Source organism: Rhinatrema bivittatum, chromosome 2 (assembly GCF_901001135.1).
Source record: "Rhinatrema bivittatum chromosome 2, aRhiBiv1.1, whole genome shotgun sequence".
Classification (NCBI taxonomy): Eukaryota; Metazoa; Chordata; class Amphibia; order Gymnophiona; family Rhinatrematidae; genus Rhinatrema; species Rhinatrema bivittatum.
Window position 1 is genome coordinate 676,877,365 of NC_042616.1, and position 25,026 is coordinate 676,902,390.

Below are 25,026 nucleotides of genomic sequence, written 5' to 3' on the forward strand. Positions count from 1 at the left end.
TTCAAGAAAACTATCAGCTTCTCGGAAAGTGATGTAATATCTGTCAAGGCCCAAAGAACTAAAGCTGAAATGGATTTATAAGTTTCAGGAGTGGGATAATTCTGCAAAGGTTTGTAAAAGCGAGAATCTGACTATTGTTTTATAATCTCAGCCTCATAACAACAGTACTGTATCACAATTCACCACTCTTGTCTGCTGGTTTTATCATAATTGTGAGGTTAGTTGTCAGTAACCTAACTGGTGACCATTCTACCATGGATAGGTTATGATACTGTCAGTGAGGAGCTGCTTCAACTTGCACTAATTCAGGAACTCAGATGCCACTAATAATGAAACTAATGGTCCAAAAGGACACCAGTGGGATCTATGGATTTTACTGAAAAATCAGATGTAGAAGGGTACAGTGAAAAACATTTTCATCTAATATTAAAATGAGCATGCATGTGGTCATAAACGTGTGTATCGATGCGTGAAATTACACACGTTTGATTTAAAATATGCCTACCATGCATAAGTATGTTACTAATTTTTTTCCAATTTACACTTTATTGAATTTCTCATACATTTTTCAATGAAAAGAATAAGAATTCTGGAATACCATATCTTCAAATTACAAAAACAGAAAAGAAAATACAATCTATACACATTCCCATTATTTAAGTCCACATAATGGGGAGCTTACCTTAAAGAAAAATCAAAACAATAAATCATAATATCTTATGAAATTCAGGAGATTCATCATTTTTTTTTACCAGTTTACAATCTATCCATATTCAGGCTAGTTACAATGCACCTGCAGGGGAGCGAGGGCAAATGGGACCGAGCCGGTGAGCTGAGAGAACTGTCTCCCGCCCCTTCCTGTCGTCATCTGTGCCCGACGCCAGCTGAGTGTATTTAAAGTGCTGCACAGCGACAGAGACTGGGAGCCTTGCTGAGGAGAGCCACACCTGCAGGGGAGCGAGGGCAAACGGGACCGAGCCGGTGAGCTGAGAGAACTGTCTCCCGCCCCTTCCTGATGTCATCTGTGCCCGACGCCAGCTGAGTGTATTTAAAGTGCTGCACAGCGACAGAGACCGAGAGCCTTGCTGAGGAGAGCCGCACCTGCAGGGGAGCGAGGGCAAACGGGACCGAGCCGGTGAGCTGAGAGAACTGTCTCCCACCCCTTCCTGATGTCATCTGTGCCCGACGCCAGCTGAGTGTATTTAAAGTGCTGCACAGCGGCGCGCAGCCGCCGGCGTGCGCCCCTGGAGAATTTTTTTTTTTGAGGCGGAAGTGCCCTTCTTTCTGAATGGGGAAGAAGCAGAAAATGAAGTTGTTAACATCAACGCCGGTTGCGAAGGAGTTAAGAGGACCGATGGACACACATTTAGTGCGAAGGGTGAGTCAAACCTCTAAAGAGGCTCCTCAAGATCTATCTCCTTCGTCAGGGGCTACAGCTAGTCCTGCCCAAGACCAGTTATCCATTAGCACCTCAGGAAGTATAGGGGTAAATATCCTAAATACCCCTATCCTGGGAGAGGTGATAACATCTGAAGATAGAGAGAAGAAACCTCTGGAACAGACTACAGTCAGTGTTGGAGGAGCAGAGGGGGAGGTGACTGTGTCAGATCCAGAGAATATATCTCTCGTAGATATCTGGAAGGCAATTACAAACATGGAAAGGAGATTATCCCAGTCCATGGCCCAATCTACAGTTTTCTCTAATGAGATTAAAGGGAAACTTGAAAGCCATGGAAAAAGAATAGACCAGATTGAAGCAACAAACCTTGTATTGAATTCCCAAGTATGTTACTAATTTTAAGAGGTTCATTAAGCAAACCTACTTTGATATCTTTCATAGTACTTTGCTGGTTTTAACTTGCATATGTGATCAGATTTTAAAGATGCTTGTGTGTGGGATATCCTCAATTTTTCTAATTAGTCCAAGGATTTGCCCAGTCAATCTCAAGGTCATCCATACCCCTCAGGTTCTTCATCCTTCATATAGCCTCAGTTGATGTGGACACCTCACCCTGTCATGTAAGTCCAAAAATGTGAGATCTGCAGACTTGCTTCTCATCAGGAGCAGCAGTAAAGTTATGTGGCTAGCAAACCACTATGCTCTGCGGCTTCCAGTTTTAAAATATGGAGTTAGTTGCATAGCAGTTGGCCCCTTCCAGATTACACATACCCCACACACAACTCCCCCTTTCTGCCTCTTTTTTTGTTAGTCACACATGCATATATAAGTGTGTAATTTCCTACTTTTAAAATAAGCATCACTCGCATGTAGCCCACATAGTGGGATCTGTACTTGGACCAGTGCTTTTTAATATATTTATAAATGATCTGGAAAGGGGTACAATGAGTGAAGTGATGAAATTTGTTGATGACACAAAATTGTGTAGAGTAGTTAAATCTCAAGCAGATTGTGATGAATTGCAGGAGGACCTTGTGAGACTGGAAGATTGGGCTTCCACATGGCAGATGAAATTTAACATGGACAAGTGCAAAATGATGCATATAGGGACAAATTATCCTTGCTGTAGTTACATAATGTTAGGTTCTATCTTAGAAGCTACCACCCAGAAAAGAGATCTAGGTATCATGGTGGATAATACATTTAAATCATCGGCTCAGTGTGCTGTGGCGATCACAAAAGCAAACAGAATGTTAGGAAGTATTAGGAAGGGAATGGCCAATAAAATAGAGGATGTCATAATGCATATGCATTGCTCCTTGGTGAGACCGAACCTTGAATACTGTGTGCAATTCTGGTCACTGCATCTAAAAAAGGATATAGTTGCACTCGAGAAAGTGCAGAGAAGGGTGACCAAAATGATGTGCATGGAACAGTTTCCCTATGAGGAAAGGCTAAATAAGTTAGAGGATGTTCAGTTTGGAGAAGACATATCAGTAATGGGAATCAAAATAACTAAACCATATAGCCCTATACCAATCAATTCATCAATCAGTGTACAATATGGGGTAGATTTTCAAAGGATTATGCGCATAGGTAACGTGCATACCCCCCGAAAACCCACCCCAAACGCCCTCTGCGCACGCCGAGCCTATCTTGTGTAGGCTCGGCGGCGCGTGCAAGCCCTAGGACGCGCGTAAGTCCTGGGGCTTTCCTGGGGGGGGGGGGGCGTGTCGGGGGCATGTCACGGCTGGCACAAACTACTTAGGTCTACTTAAGACGGGTGGTGGCCCTGTCGAAACAGGCCCTCCACCCGTGGACATTTGGTTGACTGTCTGTTGATGACTGAAACCACTGCTTGGTTGACACACCAGAATATTTTATTTATTTATTTTTATTTAACAGTTTTTTTATACCGACCTTCATAGTAAATAACCATATCGGATCGGTTTACATTTAACAGGGAGTATAACTGAAGGAAACATTCAGGTAAAACAATAGATAACAATAGATATGAATAAGTCAAAGTTACAATCAACTGGAATCGAGAACTTGGAAGCTTATAATAAGCTGGAAGGAAGATGAAGGTAAGTAATAATAATAAATGAATACGATAGTGAGAGAAATGAGAGCATGTGATCAGCAGACAGACTTATTTTGTGCTCCTTATGACCTAAGACCCTCCCTTATGACCCTCAATCTCAGATGCACCCCAAATAATAATGACCAGAGGTTCAACCGTCAAAATATAGAGCAGAGGTGACATAGGACATTCCTGTCTAGTCCCACATCTCAACGAAAAGGCCTTGGCCATCACACCATTTATCAAAATAGTGGCAGAGGGTTGAGCATATAAAATTCATATCCATGAAATAAAATTTGGGAGAATACCATAGTTTTGCAGTACCCAGAACATAAGGCCATTGAACATTATCAAACACTTTTTCTGCGTCTAGACTCACAATTAAGCCTTGCTTGTTAGATTAGTCCCCCGATTCTATAGCCTCCAAAAGCTTGCGTATGTTGGTAACTCCATGTCTGTTCTTAACAAATCCTATCTGATCATCATTCAGATGAGAAATGACTATACTAAGTTGTTTACCCAGGATCACCGCTAAGATTTTTAAGTCCACGTTTATTAAGGAGATCGGTCTATAGGACTCCGGTTTAGACAAATGTTTACCTGGTTTAGGGAATACGACAATCATGATTCATTTCCTCAACAAATGCCCCATGATCCAAACAATTATACATTTGGAGCAATAGATCCACCAGCCTTTCACATAAGATCTTATAAAATTCAAAACCATCCAATCTGGCTAGCTTTAGTGAGGCAATGACAAAGAATTTCAGAAACTGAAATAGGTTTATCTTGCAATTACTTATGTAATTCAGATACTTGAGAAAGACTAAGATTTTCAAAAAATCTTTTCATGAGCTCTCTCTCCATTGAATCGCCCAGCATACAATTGACGATAAAAATCTAACATTATCCCAGTAATCCCCTTATTTGAGGTGTATGCGATACCCTGACCACCAGTCAATGCAGTGATATGATGATTAGACTTGGTATTCTTCACCAAGCATGCTAGTAATTTACCAGCTTTATTACCATACCTAAATAAGAGACTTTTAAACATAGAAATGATGGCAGATCCATCCAGTCTGCCCAGTAAGCCTGTGCCTGTAGGTTACCCCCCATTTCCCAGAGCATAAAAAAGTCAGGTCCCTCGTTGGTTGCTGTTTGAATCCAATTCCCTTTTATGCCTTGCTGCTGATGTGTTTGTTCCAAAAGCACTCCCCCCAGATTATCAATGCCACCCATATGGGGAAAAGCTCCAGGAATGTTATATTTGCTGTTATTCCTTTCTCCACCCATGCGGCCGGCCATTGCGCAGTGGCCCACGCACCCAGATAGTACACGCCAAATCCCCATCCCCCAGAAGCATCTGAATGAATGTCCAAATCACGGCTTGAGACCGGGAGCTCCTGCCAGATCGATATGCCATTGTAACTGCTCAGGTATAATAACCTGCCGAAACATGTCTGCCACCCGTGGATATCTTTGCTGACTGCCTGTTGATGACAGAAAACTCCAACTTGGTTGTCACACCAGAAGATGACATGTTCACCAGATTACCAGTGCCAGCCACATGGGGGAAAAACTTCCAGTATTGTTATATTTGTTGTTATTCCTACGTTCACCCATGATGTCGAGTGATGCGCGGTGGACCAAGCACCCTGACCATAAATGCTGAATCCCTGATCTCCTGAAGCCTCCGAATAAATGTCCAAGTACCGGCTTGAGACTGGGGGCTCCTGCCAGACCTATATGATATTGTAACTTCTCATGAATGAGTCCTGTTTCGCAAGGTCCTCGCGTATGGTTGTGATATTCGAATGAAGTAATGCAGATGTCGCACTTCTGCTGTCGCAGCAGATAGTCTGCACAGGAAGGCTCCACCTATTGGGATTACTCAGCAGGCAAAGTTAAATGCGCCCAACTTTGCCTGCACCTCTGTAGAGTCTTAACCTTTGATGCCTTGTCCAGTAGATCTCGCAATTTTTAAAGTTTGTCCTTTGGCAGCCCGTATATCATTCTTTTAGAATCCAACTCAATGCCAAGGAAGCACATCCAAAATCCTCTGCCCCCTCCTGAAAAGTACATAACATATGAACCGCCGTCTCCATTCCTGCAAGACCGACAAAAAGGAAGTTGTCCAAGTAGAGGATTGTATTGTCTGACCGGGTGCTTATTGCCATCACCCAGAGCAAAACTGAACTGAATGCCGTGAAATAGGCGCAGGAAACGGAGCAACCCATGGTCATACACTTGTGGGGTTTTTTTTAGTATATGCTGACTCCCCACAGGTCCGAAGAAGAGCGATCACACTGTCAAATGAAGCATACTATACGGAGATGTGGCAGGTGGCCATCAATCAAGAGTCCCGTCCTGGCTTTGGTTGTAGTAGGTGATGAGGTGGTATATCTCGCTTTTCTCTTCTTTCCCATTCCAAAGATGTTATCCAACATGTTCTTAGAAGGGACTCTTATGCAGTCAAACGCGGTCAAAGCCGGTCTAAGCCCACATAAACCGGCAGGAAATGCCAAGAATGGACAGCATGCGTAGCACCTTGGATGCAACGCTAAGTCCAGGCACAGCGCTTACACCTCCACAGCCCCCAGGAGCAATGAAAGAGGTACTCCAGGCTGGAACGGAATCGCCAAATGTGAGTGATCTTGAATCGCAACATGTATTGGCAGAGGCTGAACCAGTCACCTACGCTGAAGTAGGGGAGGAGAATATCATTGTTAATATTGGCGACTCTCAGATAAGTTCTGTAGATCCAGCCAATGTGAATCTAGGGGATCTGTGGAATGTATTGGTAAAATTGGACTCGAACTTAACTCAGGTTAACTCTTCTCTTTCAGCTTTAGTAAATGTGAATAGAATATCTATAGTAAATCAAGGTAAAAGAGTGAGTGAAGTGGAGTCAGCATTGAAAGATCTGTCTGTAAAAGTTAATAAGGCTCAGAATTTAGAAAGTATGATTGCTGGAGATACTAAATCGTTACATTTCGAATTAGAAAATGTGGAAAATTTAGTTAGAATAAAAAATTTGAGACTGGTTAATTTTCCTGTTACCAGGTTGTTGTCACCTAAAGAAATGTTAGTGAAATACTTGAAAGAGATTTTGTTGTATGATGAAAAGGATATACCATCTATTTCTAAGATATATTACTTGGTGTGTAATAATATAAGGATGAATGTGGATGGATGAATGTATGTATTTAAATTTTAGGGAATGGGAGTATTTATCGTTGTACAATAGGGGTACTGGAGTGTGATATAGGTGTCCAAAAGTTTTAAAAAATATTGTTTAAAAACATTATAAACAATTAAAATTTATGATTAAACATTATGTATGGAGATTGTATTTCTATTAAAATTCAAATTCTAAAAAAGTTTGATTATATGTATGTTAAAACTGCAATACTTAAATACCATTAGTGTCCTTATGTTGTGATATCATACATTCAGTGACCATCACTTAGCCAGATAACTACTTATCCAAATAAGTAGTTATCTGGCTGTGTGGTTGTGTGTGTGTGTGTGTGTGTGGGGGGGGGGGGCAAGAGTAGCTACTTGCCCACTAATTTAGCTGAATAAGTAAAGTCAATTGGATTATTTAGACCTGCTATTGAACAGGCTAAAGTTAGCCAGATAATCTTATTCAGATAACATGCTGCTGAATATCTTAGCTAAGTTTGTTGGATATGTTTATCCTGCTAACTTCCCTAGCTGGCAGAGTTTTGAATATCTACTTAAATATTGATCAGCTTACTTTAGTTCACAAGCATATTCACATCTTAAAGAATCAATATATAAATAAACAAGCCGTAAAGCCCGTTAAAACGGGCTACATCCCTCTGTCTCTCACCTCCCCCTCATTCTCTCTCCCCTCACTCTCCCCCACTCCTCCCCACCCTCCCTCTCCTCTCACTCAGTCCCCCCTCTCCCTCACTCCCTCCCACTCAGTCCCCCCTCTCCCTCCCTCCCACTCACTCAGTCCCCCTCTCCCTCCCTCCCACTCACTCAGTCCCCCTCTCCCTCCCTCCCACTCAGTCCCTCCCTTCACCCACCTCCATTTCCTCCCGGCGCCGTAAAGCGCGACTTCCCGCAACCCTCACCCGGCTCCATTAACTCCTCCCGCTCCTGCCGGCAGATCTCGGGGGGGGGGGGGGGGTCACTCCCGCGCGCGCGCAGTGACCCTCCCGAGATCTGCCGGCAGATCTGGGGAGAAGTAGCGGCACCGAGCGCGCGCGGTGCCGCTACTCTCCTCCCGCTCCTGCCGGCAGATCTCGGGGGGGGGGGGGGGGCGGGAGTGACCCCCCCCCCCCCGAGATCTGCCGGCAGATCTGGGGAGGAGAAGTAGCGGCACCGGCAGGAGCGGGAGGAGAAGTAGCGGTGCTACTTCTCCTCCCGCTCCTGCTGGCAGATCTCGGGGGGGGGGGGGGCGCGGGAGTGACACCCCCCCCCGAGATCTGCCGGCAGATCTGGGGAGGAGAAGTAGCGGCACCGGCAGGAGCGGGAGGAGAAGTAGCGGTGCTACTTCTCCTCCCGCTCCTGCCGGCAGATCTCGGGGGGGGGGGGGGGGGGGGGCGCGGGAGTGACACCCCCCCCCCCCGAGATCTGCCGGCAGATCTGGGGAGGAGAAGTAGCGGCACCGTGCGCGCGCGGCGCCGCTGCTTCTCCTCCCGCTCCTGCGGCCCCACCGCCATTTTTTTTTTCTGACCAACGTCCTTGCCCGCACATGCGCAGTAGAGCTGCGCTCTACTGCACATTTGCGGGCCGTCGGTCACAGGCCATTTATAAGGTAGATAGATTAGTAAGGAATGATCTCCCTTTTCTAAATACTTGCTGATTTATTTTCCTTAAATCATGTTTATCCATAAGCCCATTAAGTTTGTTCTTAATAATATCTTCTACCATTTTACCCAGCACTGACATCAGGATCACCGGTCTGCAGTTATTTTTGTCCGTCTGGAGCCTTTTTTGAAAATTAGTATCTTATTGGCTACTTTCAAGATCTTGGTTACTGAGACAGATTGGAATGGTAAATTACTTTTTAGTAGTGGTAGGTCTAATATTTGAGTTCCTTTTGAACCTGAGGCAAATACCATCAGGTCTCGGTGATTTGCAGTCTTAAGATGTCAATTCTCTCTAGCACTTCTTCAAAATTCACATTGATTTGTTTTAGTTGCTCTTCATTATCACCTAAGAGGAATGATTCAGGCATAGGTATCTCCCCAACATCCTCTATATTAAAGAATGAAGCAAAAAATAATGTTTTTCTGATATGGCCTTTTCATCAATGAGTGCCCATTTTATCCCCTAGTGTTCTAATGGCTTAACTGACTCCCTGGCCAGATAAAGGTTTTATTGTTAGCTTTTGCCTCTTTGGCAAGTCTTTCAAATTCTCTTTTGATTTTCTTTATTAATAGCAACATAAGAAATGCCAATCTTGATCAGATCAAGGTCCACCGAGCTCTGCATTCTGTTTATAACAGTAGCCAATCTGGGTCACAAGTTCCTAGCAAATTGTTATTATTATTATTATTATTATTATTAATAATAATAATAATAATAATAATAATGTGTTTATCATTTGCACCACAGTTCTCAGCAGTTTACCATAGTAGTTTTCTTATTATTCTCTCTACAGTGATTATCTAAAACTTTACTTCATTATGGTCACTAGTCAATAAGCTAGTGAACAGACAAATTATCTAGCTAAAGTTAACCTGATAAGCTATGATGGATATTCAGTGGGAAAAATCTCCCATTAAATATACTCAGTTAAAGTTAACTAGATAAGTTTACCTGGCTAACTTTAAATCTAACTGGTTATATTTGAGTCATATCTTGCGACCGGAATAGTTTTTAAAAGTGATACATCCTCTGACAGCATGCTCATCATATGTGTCAGATTATTGGCCTCCAGAGCGAGTCTCCCTTTCATTCATGGATCACTGTGTGTGGGGATTCTGGTCAGAGATCTTAGTTTCTTTGTCACCTGCTTTTACAAAGATGCCAGACAGTGCAGCACCTCAGCTCTCATTCTCTCTTCCTATTGAAAGCCCTCCAACTTTTCTAACAGGATGTTTACTATGGAGATGACATCTCCCAAGGTTACACTTGGGGCATTCAGCTCCTCTATTGCATTCTTAAAGGGCTGCATGATTGTCACGTGCTGTCTCATGACTGAGCAATCATGATGCCTTGCAAGATCCTGTGCATTTATCTCCATTTCCATAGACAGATCATGCAGGGGTGTCTGCTACTCCACTAGCCTTTGCAGCACCATGTAGGTAGAATTTCAGCAGGTGCCCACATCCCTCAGCTGATCTCCTTTGCGCAATAGTTACAATGCACAAAGCATGGGTCCTCCACGGTTTGAAAATGGCTCCAGATTACAGGTTTCTTTCGTGATCACTTGCCTCTGTCTGCATTCTTGGGGGTGACTGATGGTGGCACTGAAGTGGTGGTGAAGACCTTTGCACCTTGCAGATGATCAAAGAGCTTGGAGATGAGGGGCAAGGGGTACCGGTCCTTGACCGTTATAGCATTCAGGCACCGGTAATCGATGCAAGTGTGAAGGGTTCTGTCCTTCTTCCCAACAAAGAAGAACCCAGCCCCCGCGGGGGACATTGACTTCCAAATGAAGCCCCTTTCCAGATTCTCCTGGATGTACTGGGTCATGGCTTGCGTCTCTGCAGGTGAAAGAGCATAGGTGCGCCCCTGAGGAAGCTCAGTGCCAGGGAGGAGGTTGATGGTGCAATCGAATGACCGATGGGGCGGAAGTATCTCGGCCTTTTGCTTTGAGAAGACATCCGCATATGAGGAATAGGATGCCAGCAGACCTTGAAGACTAGTGAGGGCAGTGGAGCATGAGACCGGAGTCACTGATTGGAGGCAATTGCCATGACAAATTGGACCCCAGTGGGATAACTGCAAGGATTTCCAGTCGAACTGGGGAGTGTGTTCCTGGAGCCAGGGGAGGCCCAGGATGATAGGATGTATGGAATACTCCAAGATATGGAATGGCATCCGCTCTCAATGAATGATTCCTACCCTCAACTGGACGGGAACCGTGATGTGTGTCACCCGTTTTGGAAGGGGTTTACCTTGGATCGATGAGATGACCAACGGAGCTGGAACACGGATCTGTGGAATCTTCAGATGCTCCACCAGGCTCTTCATAATGAAATTTCCGCTGGCGCCGGAGTCTACCAGAGCTAACATGTGGAACTCACCGTTCGCAGACATTAGCGCCACTGATAGCATCAGTGGAGGTGCAGGTGAGGTTAGGCCCAGGAAAAGACCTCCTTCAGGTCCTAGGCCCGGGAGTTTTCTGGCCATGTTGGACATGCGGCTATTTGATGGCCCACCGCGCCACAATAGAAACAAAGTCTTTCTTTAATTTGCCGCCGTCGCTCTTGTGGAGAAATTTTCCCACGGCCCAAATCCATGGGCTTTTCGGCCGGGGTTCGAAGGGCTCCCGATGTACCCTTGGGAGAAGGCGAGAACATCCTTCTTGCCTTTACTTCCAGAAGGCGAAACCGCATGCGACGATCTACTCGGTTGGCCAAATCTACCATGCCATTAAGATTATCCGGGAGTTCCCTCGCTGCTAGTTCATTCTGAAGTCACAGGGCTAGCCCCTCCAAGAAGATCTTGTGGAGGCAATCCTCTCTCCAGTTTAGCTCTGCGGCCAGGGTGCTGAACTCTGTCACGTACTCGGCCCCAGTCTGAGTACCCTGTCGCAACCAGAGTAGTTCTGAGACAGCAGGTGGACAGAAACTGGTCCAGATTTCCAAACACCGAGTCTCTACTCTCCCATAGGTGAGAGGCCCAGATCAAAGGCTTCCCGTCGAGCAGGGACATAATGTAACTAGTTTTGACCAGGTCATTAGGAAACTGCATGGGCAACAAGGAAAAGCGGACCTGGCACTGGCTAAGGAATCCCCGACACAACTTTGCGTCTCCGGCGTATCAAGAGGGCGCCGGGAGTTGCGTGGGAATTACCTGCCCGAGATCGCCCATGGTGGCCTGCACGGGGCCCTGATGAGTAGTTCAGCCACCCCGGAGCCACAGGCGGGGATGGCAGAGTGGGGTTCATGGGCCCCAATGCCTCGAAGCATTGCTTCAGGCCCTCCACTGCAGAGACAAGGGCATCCAGGGTCTTTTGCTGATCCTTCAGTTGCTGGGCCATTCCAGGAATGGCCTGGTGGGAAGATGCCTCCGCCGGGTCCATGGACTTGGCAATCTGTTATGCTCAGGCTTGTGAACCCTTGGACCAACGGGAGGATGGTATACCTTAGAAGGTGGATCCATAGGTTCTCCCATCGGGTGGCGAGGTGGAACAGAAGATGCGACCGGCTGACCCTAGGCACTTGGCGACTGAGGTGACCATGGAGGCAGATGCAGGAACGTGATGTCAAGGAGAGGAACAAAGTCTTTGCCACTGGAAGCCCGCGGTCCCCCTGGGAGGAGCCCGTAGGGACCCGAGCCGCTGGGACTTAGGTGGACCTTTGAGAGGTCAAGGAGTCGTGAGATCGGTGCAAGGGCTAACTGGAGCTTCACCCCTGGAAGCCCACAGTCCCCCCGGAAGGAGCCCGTAGGGACCCGGACTGCTGGGACTTAGGTGGGCTCTTGGAGATGATGGTCCAGAAGAAGTCCAAGGTCAAGTGCCAGAGGGTCATCGCTTTCCAGTCCGAGGTCACACACCAGGAATCACCGCTTGCCAGTCCGAAGTCACACACCAGGAATCACCGCTAGCCAATCCGGTCAGGAACCAGGAATCACCAAGATGAAACAGGAACCAGGAGACAAGGATGCAAAGCGCAAGAAGACTCACAGAAGCAAGCAGACTCAACGCTGAAAGGACGTTGCCAAGTCAAGGAATGAGAAGAGGAAGTCTCCTTATATACTTCCTCTGCTCTGGCTCATTGGAATCAGCTGTAGGTAGTTAAAGGGACGAGGTCCCTTTAAATCTCAGAAGGAGGTGCAGCCTCGCGCCTAAGATTGTGGCGGCCATCTTGTTTCGGGCCACGGAGGAGAGCTGCCTGATGCCGTGAGGGAGGAGCAGGGACGGCTTCTGACCCGGCGGCCAACTCGGAGGCCTGCGTCAGCACGCGGGGACAACGGGGACCGACAACAGGCGTCTCTCCTGATGCTGCCACGGCAGGTTGCCTTCGCGGTGAGGTAGGGGGACGCGGCCGAGGATGTCCGCGGCCACTGAACACAACACCCTATGGCTGCTGCCTGCCCTTTCCCTCTCCTCTGACACAACAGGCTGTGGTTGAGATTAGGGGTGTGCATCCGTCTTCGACGTATTGGTGATCCGCAACGTATTTTGTCCTATCCGTTAAATATGTGGGGAGGCAAAACGCATCGCGACTCCCCACGTATTTAACTTATTATCCGTTTAATTCGATACGCCCAGCGGCGCGTGCTTTTCTTCACCCCCATTAGCTACTAGCTACCTATGATTTTCACAAAATGGCAGCGCCCATGCCCTACATTCCGGTATCCATGCTGACCTGTCTGACTCTTTCCTGTGAGTCACAGTGACTCACATTAGTGCACAGCCAGGCACAGTGACAGTGGGCACTGGGTAGTTTTAACAAACTGAACCTAACTATTGGGTGGGTCTGTGCAGTCAAGTGCCCAGGGATTCTGCCTCTTTTGTGCTTACAAGCTAGCAGCTTCTGTGTGGTCGCCACACACATTAGTGCACAGCCAGGCACCGTGACAGTGGGCAGTGGTGGGTAGTTTTAACAGACTGAACCTAACTATTGAGTGGGTCTGTGCAGTCAAGTGCCCAGCGAGTCTGCCTCTTTTGTGCTTACAAGCTACCAGCTTCTGTGTGCACGCCACACACATTAATTCAAAGCCAGGCACCCTGACAGAGGGCAGTGGGTAGTTTTAACAGACTAAACCTAACTATTCGGTGGGTCTGTGCAGTCAAGTGCCAAGGGAGTCTGCCTCTTTTGTGCTTACAAGCAAGCAGCTTCTGTGTGCACGCCACACACATTAGTGCACAGCCAGGCACCCTGACAGTGGGCAGTGGGTAGTTTTAACAGACTGAACCTAACTATTGGGTGGGTCTGTGCAGTCAAGTGCCCAGGGAGTCTGCCTCTTTCGTGCTTACAAGCAAGCAGCTTCTCTGTGTGCACGCCACACACATTATTGCACAGCGAGGCACCGTGACAGTGGGCAGTAGGTAGTTTTAACAGACTGAACCTAACTATTGGGTGTCTCTGTGCAGTCAAGTGCCCAGGGAGTCTGCCTCTTTTGTGCTTACAAGCAAGTAGCTTCTGTGTGCACGCCACACACATTAGTGCACAGCCAGGCACCATGACAGTGGGCAGTATTACTACTCAGTGACATTAAATCCATAATGTCAGGGAAAGAGAGATGTAGTCGAGTGATTGGGACTGGCAGAGGAGGCACCTCAAAAGACAGTAGTGCAACACCACCAGTACAGCTAAAAAGGCAACTGTCGCAATCTAAAATCTTTGTAGGGGATGGCAGTTCCATGCCAAAAAAAATGAAATCTGACCATGATGCATCGTCATCGCCACCACTTGTTTCTGGCCCTGTAGTTTTGGAGGTGAGGGAAGGGAAGGCAGAGTCATGCCAGAGAAAATGTAGACACCCAAAAGCAGCAAGGGGACAGAAGTCTTGACTAACACTTAGCATTGACAAGGTAGCACAGTCACTGTTTGCTTCTGATTCAGATGAAGAATCTTCTTGTGTGGGATTCTCATCAGAAACGGAAGCAATAATAGCTGATGAATCTTCGGTAGAATCAGTTAGTCCTGTCTTAACCTCCACAAATGTGCAGCAGGGGAGAGATGAAAGTGATAACAAAGATGAGGAAGAGCAGTCAGCACAGGCACAGAGGGTGACTGAGGCCCCCTCTGGCATTGCTTCTCAGGTTGCACCCACTACCTCAGCCCCAGTGCCAGCATCCACCCCCAAGGTGTTAGAGAGGGGAGGATCACGAAAGACATCTGCAATCTGGAGACACTTTAAAGTGATGGAAGACCCACGTTATGCTCGGTGTAATTACTGTGCCAAGGATATTAGCAGAGGCAAGCAAATGGGACATCTATCTAATTTTGGCATGAACCATCATATGAAGAGGCAACACCCAACAAGATTACTGCCATCTGGGGATGGTGGCAGTACCAGTCGGGGGACCCCTTCCAACCAGTGTGCAGTGGTAGGAAAGCAGCAGAGTCAGCCCACGCCCTCATCCCCTTCTAGCAGTCAGGTGGCAGGCAGCAACCCCTTGACATGTGGCAGAAGCGACAATCCACCATGGAGGAAATGGGGTAGAGTGCGGTAACGCTATCCCGGGGTAGGAGGCAGGCAGCCTCAAAAGTTGTAACCAGGACCATTGGGGAAATGATTGCCCTTGATGACCAGCCCTTGCAGTTAGTGGAGAATGTGGGTTTCAAGCGTTTTTTGAAGGTTGTACTTCCAAATTACAAAATTCCCTACAGAACCACATTTAGTAGAAAGGTCATCCCCAGCCTGTACAAGCTGTGTTGCAGTCGCATGCAAGCACTGCTAGCTAAGGGAGAGGGAAGAGTGCATTTCACCTGTGAAATCTGGACTGCCATGAATGCTGCATACTCTTGCCTCTCTCTGACAGCACACTGGTGGGACAAGGCTGAGGCAGGGACAGCCAGCAGCTCTATTACTGAAGAAGTATCAGGGTGGAGGTGGGCTTTACTGCATACCCACCTGACGGACCAGGCCCATACGCAGCCAATGTTCTAGCATGCATCAGACAGATGCTAGAGGGCTGGCAAGTACACCAGCGAGACAGGAAAACGCAGGCAGGGTTCTTTGTCACAGACAATGGTGCAAACATAGTTAAGGCAATAACCGATGGGCGCTTTAAGAACATCCAATGTTTTGCACACACTCTGCACCTGGTAGTGAAGTCAGCTCTGGGCTTGGAGTCCAATGACAAAGAGAATGAATACCTGCATAGGTTAATACAGAAGTGCAGGAACATAGCAGCACACTTCCACAGAAGTGTCAAGGCGGGGCAGGTTCTCCGACAAAAGCAGACTGATTTGGATATGCCTCACAAGTGTGTCATTCAAGACATTGCCACCTGGTGAAATTCCACCTTTATGATGCTAGAGAGGTTACTGGAGCTGCAAGCACCCCTTTATGAACTTTCTGGTTCAATGGACATAGGAGTGCAGAATCCCCTAGGTCATCATGATTGGTTAGTCATGAGTCAGCTGGTAAAAATCCTGCAGCCCTTCAAGGATGTCATGGAGGAGCTGAGTTCCAGAAGTGCCACCTTTGCTGACATCATCCCTATAGTTAATTTCCTGGATGAACATTTGGAGGCCTTTAAACGGGAAGAGGGAATGACAGTTGAGGTGCTGCAGTGTCTGGACGTTTTGCAGCAGCAGGTGAAAGACAGATTAAGGCCTTTAACAAACGACCGCACATACATGCTCACCTCAGTCTGTGATCCCCGTGTGAAAGGGAAACTCACCCTACAGTCCAACTGTCTGTCATTTGTGAAGGAGCCGCTGTTAGCAAAAGTCCGTGAACAGGAGCGCCATACGTGGAGACAGATTAGGCTTGAAGCAGAGGTGGAAACAGCAGGCACATCAGAGAGTTGTGCTGCTAGCCCAAGCAGAAGCAGCACTGTGTCGGCGACAGATAATACCTCCTCCTCCACGTCAGAATGCCCAAGGCATGTTGCCCATAAAGATTCATCAATTGTGCAATGGGCGAGAGAGAAAGCAGCTGGCATGAGTGACTCTGAGCCCGCCCAAGCAAAGGAGAAACCAGCACAGCTGTCAGTGACATGGTATCTCTCAGAGTCAATAGAGAACATGCAGACAGATCCGCTGGCATATTGGGCACACAAATCCACTGTCTGGCCACACCTAGCCAAAGTGGCTCAGCGATATCTGTCATGTCCACCAACCAGTGTGCCCAGTGAACGTGTCTTTTCAATGACAGGGTATATCATGAGCCCTCACCGCTCAAGGATGGCACCAGAGTTGATGGAAATGCTAGTGTTTTTGAAAGTAAACCTGCCTTTGCTTGGGTTTCTAAATTTTCCCTGTGAATGGCAAGATGAATAAAAGCAATTCAAAGCCTTGCAGCAGCTCCAACTGCCTCCTATGCTCCAGATAATATAAGCACTGCAGCACATGTTCCTGACCTCAAACGCTGTGCCTGACCATCCACTGCCCAGTCTGTACATCCTTATAAGGGCCTGACCTCAAACGCTGTGCCTGACCATCAACTGTCCAGGCCTTATGTCCCTAGGTGGGATTGACTTCTGTCCTCAACTGCTTTGCCTGTCAGTCCAGGCCTTATGTTCCTAAAAGTGTTTGACCTCGATTGCTCTGCCTGTCCATCCAGGCATTATGTTCCTAAAAGTGTTTGACCTCGATTGCTCTGCCTGTCCATCCAGGCCTTATGTTCCTACAAGTGTTTGACCTCGATTGCTGTGCCTGTCAGTCCAGGCCTTATGTCCCTAGGTGGAATTGACTTCTGTCCTCGACTGCTTTGCCTGTCAGTCCAGGCCTTATGTTCCTACAAGTTTTTGACCTCGATTGCTCTGCCTGTCCATCCAGGCCTTATGTTCCTACAAGTGTTTGACCTCAATTGCTGTGCCTGTCAGTCCAGGCCTTATGTTCCTACAAGTGTTTGACCTCGATTGCTCTGCCTGTTCGTCCAGGCCTTATGTCCAGTCCTAATGGCTGAACCCTTGTTGCAAAGGGAAACCTCAGTCTCTGGCAATTAAAACTAGTACTCCTTCACAGCATTGATCCTTAAATAAAACAAAGAGTTTTCTTTAGTTTCAGGACAGAGAAGAGAACTTCCTTCGTCTTGCTTATGAAGTCATGGTCTGTTTGCAAATGATTTAATCTGAACAGTTTGCACCATTATACACTCTAGTGGCCAATCCATTCCAAGCGAGCCCTTTCCTGCTCTTAGGAAAGGGAACTCTCCCCGGTGTTGCAGCCTATCTCTTAGGACCTGTTGACCCATGTTTAACCGCTGTTCACATGGCACTCTGCTCCCTGTCGCCATGCTTTGAAGACTCCTGCTCCACTCTAGGGGCCAACCCATTCCAAGGAAGTCCTTTCCTGCTCTTGGGAAAGGGAACTCTCCACGGTGTTACAGCCTATCTCTTAGGACCTGTTGACCCATGTTGAACTGCTGTTTAGGGGCAAACCCATTCTAGGGAGACCTTTCCTGCTCATAGGAAAGGGAACTCTCCCCGGGTGTAGCCTGCCTGTATCTATCTACCCTCTGACCCATGTTGAACTGCTGTTTGTTTACATGGTAACCTCCTCCGCCTCGGCATTGACGATTGTCATATGTATATTCAAGTTTCATATCACCAAAATGCCAGGAAGAGTGCAGATGATAGCACATATCAAATCTTGATTCTTCTAAAGTATACTTCATCTGTATGTACTAGGGATGTGAATCGTTTTAGGACGATTAAAATTATCGTCCGATAATTTTAATATCGTCTTAAACCGTTATGGAACACAATACAATACAGATTCTAACGATTTATCGTTATAAATCGTTAGAATCGTGAGCCGGCACACTAAAACCCCCTAAAACCCACCCCCGACCCTTTAAATTAAATCCCCCACCCTCCCGAACCCCCCCCAAATAACTTAAATAACCTGCGGGTCCAGCGGCGGTCCGGAACGGCAGCGGTCCGGAACGGGCTCTTGCTCTGAATCTTGTCGTCTTCAGCCGGCGCCATTTTCCAAAATGGCGCCGAAAAATGGCGGCGGCCATAGACGAAAAAGATTGGACGGCAGGAGGTCCTTCCGGACCCCCGCTGGACTTTTGGCAAGTCTCGTGGGGGTCAGGAGGCCCCCCACAAGCTGGCCAAAAGTTCCTGGAGGTCCAGCGGGGGTCAGGGAGCGATTTCCCGCCGCAAATCGTTTTCGTACGGAAAATGGCGCCGGCAGGAGATCGACTGCAGGAGGTCGTTCAGCGAGGGTTCCGGCGCCTCGCTGAATGACCTCCTGCAGTCGATCTCCTGCCGGCGCCATTTTCCGTACGAAAACGATTCGCGGCGGGAAATCGCTCCCTGACCCCCGCTGGACCTCCAGGAACTTTTGGCCAGCTTGTGGGGGGCCTCCTGACCCCCACGAGACTTGCCAAAAGTCCAGCGGGGGTCCGGAAGGACCTCCTGCCGTCCAATCTTTTTCGTCTATGGCCGCCGCCATTTTTCGGCGCCATTTTGGAAAATGGCGCCGGCTGAAGACGACAAGATTCAGAGCAGGAGCCCGTTCCGGACCGCTGCCGTTCCGGACCGCCGCTGGACCCGCAGGTTATTTAAGTTATTTGGGGGGGTTCGGGAGGGTGGGGGATTTAATTTAAAGGGTCGGGGGTGGGTTTTAGGGGGTTTTAATGTGCCGGTTTTTCGATTTTTCGATTTTTAACGATTTTTCACGATTTTTCACGATATTTTACCCCCCCAAACGGCAACAATACGATTCCCTCCCCCTCCCAGCCGAAATCGATCGTTAAGACGATCGAGGACACGATTCACATCCCTAGTATGTACTCTCTTCTATCTGTGTTGCTAGGTGCCAAGCACACTTTATTAGTACTTCTTCTTAGCTTCGGAATAGTAAAGTTCTTCAAAGCCTCTGTTTCTACTAAAACAACAGCTGGCATTTGGGATTTTACTTCACATGATGAAGTCCTTTTTATTAGTGTTTTACCTCCAGTCGTTTCTTCCATTTTGAAATCAACCTCTATGCCAAGCTGTACTCTGACTGCTTTCCGGCCTACCTGTCTTTTGTCAAGGATATTCTCACACTACAGTCCCTCGGGGTCCCATGTGTAGTCTGCCTGGCCCATGTTGAACCGCTGTTTAGGGGTGAACCCATTCTAGGGAGCCCTTTCCTGCTCGTAGGAAAGGGAACTCTCCCCGGGTGTAGCCTGCCTTTTTCTCCCCTCTGACCCATGTTGAACCTCTGTTTAGGGGCGAACCCATTCTAGGGAGCCCTTTCCTGCTCATAGGAAAGGGAACTCTCCCCGGGTGTAGCCTGCCTGGTTCTACCCTCTGACCCATGTTGAACCGCTGTTCCATTTTGAAATCAGCCTCTTTCTATGCCAAACTGACTGCTTCCCGGCCTACCTGTCTTTTGTCAAGGATATTCTCAATCTACAGTCCCTGGGAATCCCGGGTGCAGCCAGCCTGATTTTAAAAGACCAGTGAGAGCCCACTGGACCCCAATGGAATCCCCCCACTTTAGGGGCAAACCCATTCTAGGGAGCCCATTCCTGCTCATAGGAAAGGGAACTCTCCCCCAGTGTAGCCTGCCTGTTTCTACCCTCTGACCCATGTTGCACCACTGTTCACATTCACCCTCCTCTGTCTCGGCCTTGAAAACTCTCGTTTGTATATCTGCTACATCCACCGAATTTTAAAAGACCAGCGAGAACTCACTGGACGCCAATGGAAACACCCCACTCTAGGGGCGAACCCATTCTAGGGAGCCCTTTCCTGCTCATCGGAAAGGGAACTCTCCCCAGGGCTCTTGTTTGAATATTTGCTACTACCACCAAAATCAGCAACTGCAGATGCTCCACTCCACCCAGGCATAGTTCATCATGTTTCAGGTCCTAGCACTTGTGTTAGACTCCCTGGTCCCTGTTTCAAGATAGGTTGGGTGCACAATATGCACAGTTGACAGTCCCACTACATGCTGAGCCTCATCTTGTCTTGCCTCCTTTTCTTTCCCTTATCAAACCACAGGGAACTGATTACCTCGGCTCTGCCAGCCTGTGTTGCCCCTATCAACTTTCTGCTACTCTGCCTTGCTGCCAATCACCAGATGACTCACTCAACTCCTTGTGGTGTTATTGCCACTATCATGGTTCCTCAGTGTGTTGGTGCTAGTCTTTCTGCTTGCTATGTTCCCCCTTCATTGTGCTGTAGGATGTCAATGCCACTTGTTTTACCGCTTTGCCTGTCATGCTGCCTTCGAGGGTTCATGCATCTGTTATCGGTGCTCTCTTTTGAAGCTGTGGTGTGTTTTTGACACTCTTGCTGCAATTGCCACTTCTGGTACCCCTTTGCACCTTTACAGTGCCTTAGGTTATTCATGCCACTTTGGTGCCACTTTGCCACAGTCTAAGTACCTTGGAACTCTTTTGTTGTTGTGATGATTGCTCCCCAGAAGTTTCATCAAAATTGATTATAAAACCCCAATTCTGCAGCCAAAAATAGGCTGGAAATCCTTCCCCCATTGACTTTAATGGGAACCGGAAAACGAATTCACATATCAACGTATCGGGGGTGCCATACGTCCGAATGCAACCTAAATGCCCCCCGACGAATACATATCACGAATGCAACGAAAATTTTTTGGCTGCACATCCCTAGTTGAGATACAGCTGGTGCTGTTATATCCTTCTCTCCAAATCTGAGTTTCTTGTGGCTTGACATGCCTGCCTTTTCCTGCTGAAGTTTTGGATTTTAGAAATCCTTCTTTATTTTGGTTGGGGGACTCACCATTGTCTTCTAAAAGAATCCTTTTCCAAATGCAGGCTTCGCACGGCTTCTAACTTTGCCTGACATGATGTGATTTTATCAGATTCTGTATATGCTTACTAGGATTTAAATGATGGATTGGACAAAAGATGTTTTAATTTTTATTATTTTCAATCAGGTGAAAGTGTGTGGCAGTAACTAAACTGAGTGATCACTTTGTGTGTAAGGTTGAAAAACATGCAGAAAGAACATACTATAGTATTATTTTAATATAATATATTTTCTTCTTCCGACTAGTGCACTGAACAACACACTTGCACAAAGCAGAGAATGCATTTTCAAACAGTCTGCACATAGTATAAGAAAAATAGGCAGAGCAGTGATTCGCTGTTTAGAAAAATGCTTCACTCTGATACATTCCCTTACATTGTCAGTCTGGTTTCCTTGCCAACAGATTCTGGTTACTCTCTGATCTCACACATGTGTCATAGGCACAAAAGATGGTTGCTATGGAAACTCCCACATGACCAGCCTCAGACATGGTCTATTCTTTACAATGTACTTGAATGCAGCCAATGCTTTTCTATGGCAAATGTAAATGAAGAAACGAATGACATATGTTTCATTCATGGGAAGTGCTCATTCTTATTCTTGGCCCATGAATGAAATTAATTAGAGTGATTTGTCACGTATTGCGCATTTGTTTTAAATGAATGTACATCCCTATTAGTTTGATTTGTTCATTTATTTCAATACAACATATTTTCAATTAGATTCATTCATTCATTTTGGCTTTGTATTTCTGGATCACTTTTTTTAGATCCTTTAATTTGATTTGGTACTTTATGCACATAAATTACATTTTACATGCATAAAATAAAATTGTATGCATGCAAAAAAATGTATGTGCATCAACTGCTTAAACTAATGCATATCCCTAACTTATTCTTTTGTATCTCTTCTACCTTCCCTCTCCATTTATCTGTCCTTCCTTCTCTGGCTTTCTTTCCATGCTTCTCCCCCAATGTCTCTTTCTCTATCCCTTTTAAATATGCTACTAGATCCCAGGTAAACCAATCAGGCTGATTCAGTCTTGGTTTTGCCACATTGAATGCATGGATTTGCAATTCTGATTTCTCAGAGAAATGAATGAGAAAATTAGAAATGCAAATTCATGCATGTAGTGAGGTAATATCAGGACTATATCAGCCTAATTGGTAGATCTAACATGGCTAATATTTTCTCATTCTGTCACTCTTCTTCCTTTCTCTACTTAAACATCTCTTTCTATATTTCTCTGTTTTTGCCCTTCTCCTCTCATATAGCAAGCTGCAGAACATACTCTTAGTTGATTCAAGCAGAGTAACATGAGGAGACCTTCTATATCTCTCACCTCAACATACTTTTCTCCAGTTTATGTCATTGACTGCGGGAGGAAAACTTATACTTTTCTATGTTATCCTCTACTTTCAGACATTTTCATTCCATTCAGAGGCACTGATCATACAGTTAGTTCCACTTGCAGACAAGTGGCAGCCATTAAGGGCAGATAGATATTGAGCTGCCATCGCTTAGCTGGATAAGTCCTTACTTATCTGACTAAGTGGCGCTGAATATCAAGGTTGTTGTGAAATATGTGATGGGAGGTATGTGAGTGAAAGATGATGTGTCTTGCAAGAAGAAAGCATGAGAGTTCTACACCTGTGTAATGGTTTTAGTGATACAGACTTAGGAGTGCCGTTATAAGTGTGTTAAGTGTAACATGTTTAGTTTGTGTGTGTATGTGTGAAGTAACTATAAGTAGTACAGAGGGCTGTGTAAAAAAGGGAATGAAATATTACCTTGTTGTCAAAGGTACTATATGCATTATATTCATGGCAAATCATTTGTGAAAGGTGTATGTCAAGATTCTATGCTCAGAAAGTAGAAATGTCCATCTAATAATGCATTTTGAAATTTGAGAATGATTATTTTCAAATTTACTTTTGATGGTATGTGACAGAGTAAAATAACATGGGTTAATGAAGGTAAGTTTCCTATGTTTCCTATAAGGGAAAAAAATGTGTCAAAATCATTGCCATTAGTATAATAGGAGCTATTTAGCTGGGGCAAGGATCTTCTGGAGATATTCCAGTCTGTAGCAGAATTAAATATGTTTAGGTCTGAGGGCTCTGTGAGGTGAATAAAAGGAGAATTTGTGTGGGCCATTAATCCTTTGTGGGCAGCTCTATGAGACGAGCAGAATGTTAATGGAACATCTGTGTTGGTGTCTCCTCTTGCTTATCCCAAATATCTTTTATTGCTTAACATTGATAAATATCTTGCTAAAATGCCCTTTTGAAACAACTAGCATTTATCAGATTTGGAGATAATCACCCTTTGCAGCCCAAAAATATGGAAGGTGAATTGAGACATGTGGAAATATTACTCTTGGAGGAATTCTGCACATTGTAGAATTTAAACAGAATTTCCCTCTCTACAGAACATCATATTTCACATTAAAAATTATGTGGAGACCTGTAGACAGTGATATCAGCTTCAGTCCATACAGACTAAAAGAGGAGGATCCAGACTAAGAGGATGGGTCCACACAGACTAAAGAATAATGGCAGCTGCATTATTCCATGCAGGTTGAAAGAGGAATCCTTGGCCCAATCAAGATAGATGGCAGTGACTGCTGCTACTGCATTGCCTCAACATGTTTAAAAATTAAACATGGGGTGAGGTTAGAGGATTGTGCTTGCTAGCTCACTAGGTTTTTTTTCTTAATTTAACTGTATGGCATAACATATATAAAGGTGAATTTTAAAAATATGACGCGCCAAAACTGGGAGATATGTGTACAAGTCAGGACGGTGACTGCCAAGCGGATTTTAAAAGCTGCCCATGTACATGTGTATCTCCCACTGCGCGCACAAATGAAAAGATCAAAATGGGATAGGGCATGGGCGTGGTCTGGGTGGGGCATGGGCATTCCTGAATTTCAAGAAATTAGAGCATAAATACTTAATCGCACAACCGCGCACTGGGGTCTCCTGATGCATAACTTTACTTCTGCTATGAAGAACATGCAACTAAAACAGAAAAGTCTAGACAGATCAGCAGGATTTTATGGATCAGGTCTAACAGGGGAGAAGGGAAGCTATTAAACTGGAGGGGTTTGGAAGGCCTATCACTTAACTGGGTGAAATGGGAACAAGCTAGGAAAATAGCTATTGGCGTCAGCATGCATGGCTTTTAAAATCCCCCCACTTATACAGAAGAAGTGGCATTTGTGCGCATAAGCACACATTCAATTAAAATTGTATGCACATGCACATTTGTTATAAAATGGCCGCATCCCCAAGATGTGGGCTGGTGAACGTGCGCACATGTATGCCTACATGCCTGTTTAAAAGTGGTGAACAGTGGTGCACAGTGGTGCATAGGCACTACCAACAAGGGATGTGCAATCATTTTTCACATATTAGGCAATTTCAATGAAATTGCCTAATTCGGAATGGTTCGGGAGAACTGAAGAACAATTGAATTTTTTCCAAAATTTCATAAAAAAATTCATTTTTGGGTTAGTGCACGCTAACTCCCATTAGTGTTTGCTAATTCCTCGTTAGTGCGTGCTAACTCTGCCACGTTAGCGCGCACTAACCTAAAATTGGGGCCCCTGTAAAAAAAAAAGACCGAAACCGCGGGAAAAACAAAATTTACATGGGGGGGCGGGCCCCGAAATGAAGCCTGACACGAAATTCTAACCCAAAGCACATCTCTATTACCAAGCTACATAAGGGGTATGACATGCTCCACCAACTAGAGGCAGCATTATTAGGGTCTGGTAAGCTTCAAGTTCCTTACTCGCAGCTGTCATGCATGAGAATACTTTGCTGACCTGCCTTCCTGCTCCTGCCAAGTGTGATTGTTCCTCCCACCTCCAGACTTTCCATCCTTTCTCTCCTCCAGTGTCAGAAACAGCTGTGTTGATCCACTGCATTTGAGGCAATACATTTAGTGATGCAGGCACAGAACTGCATA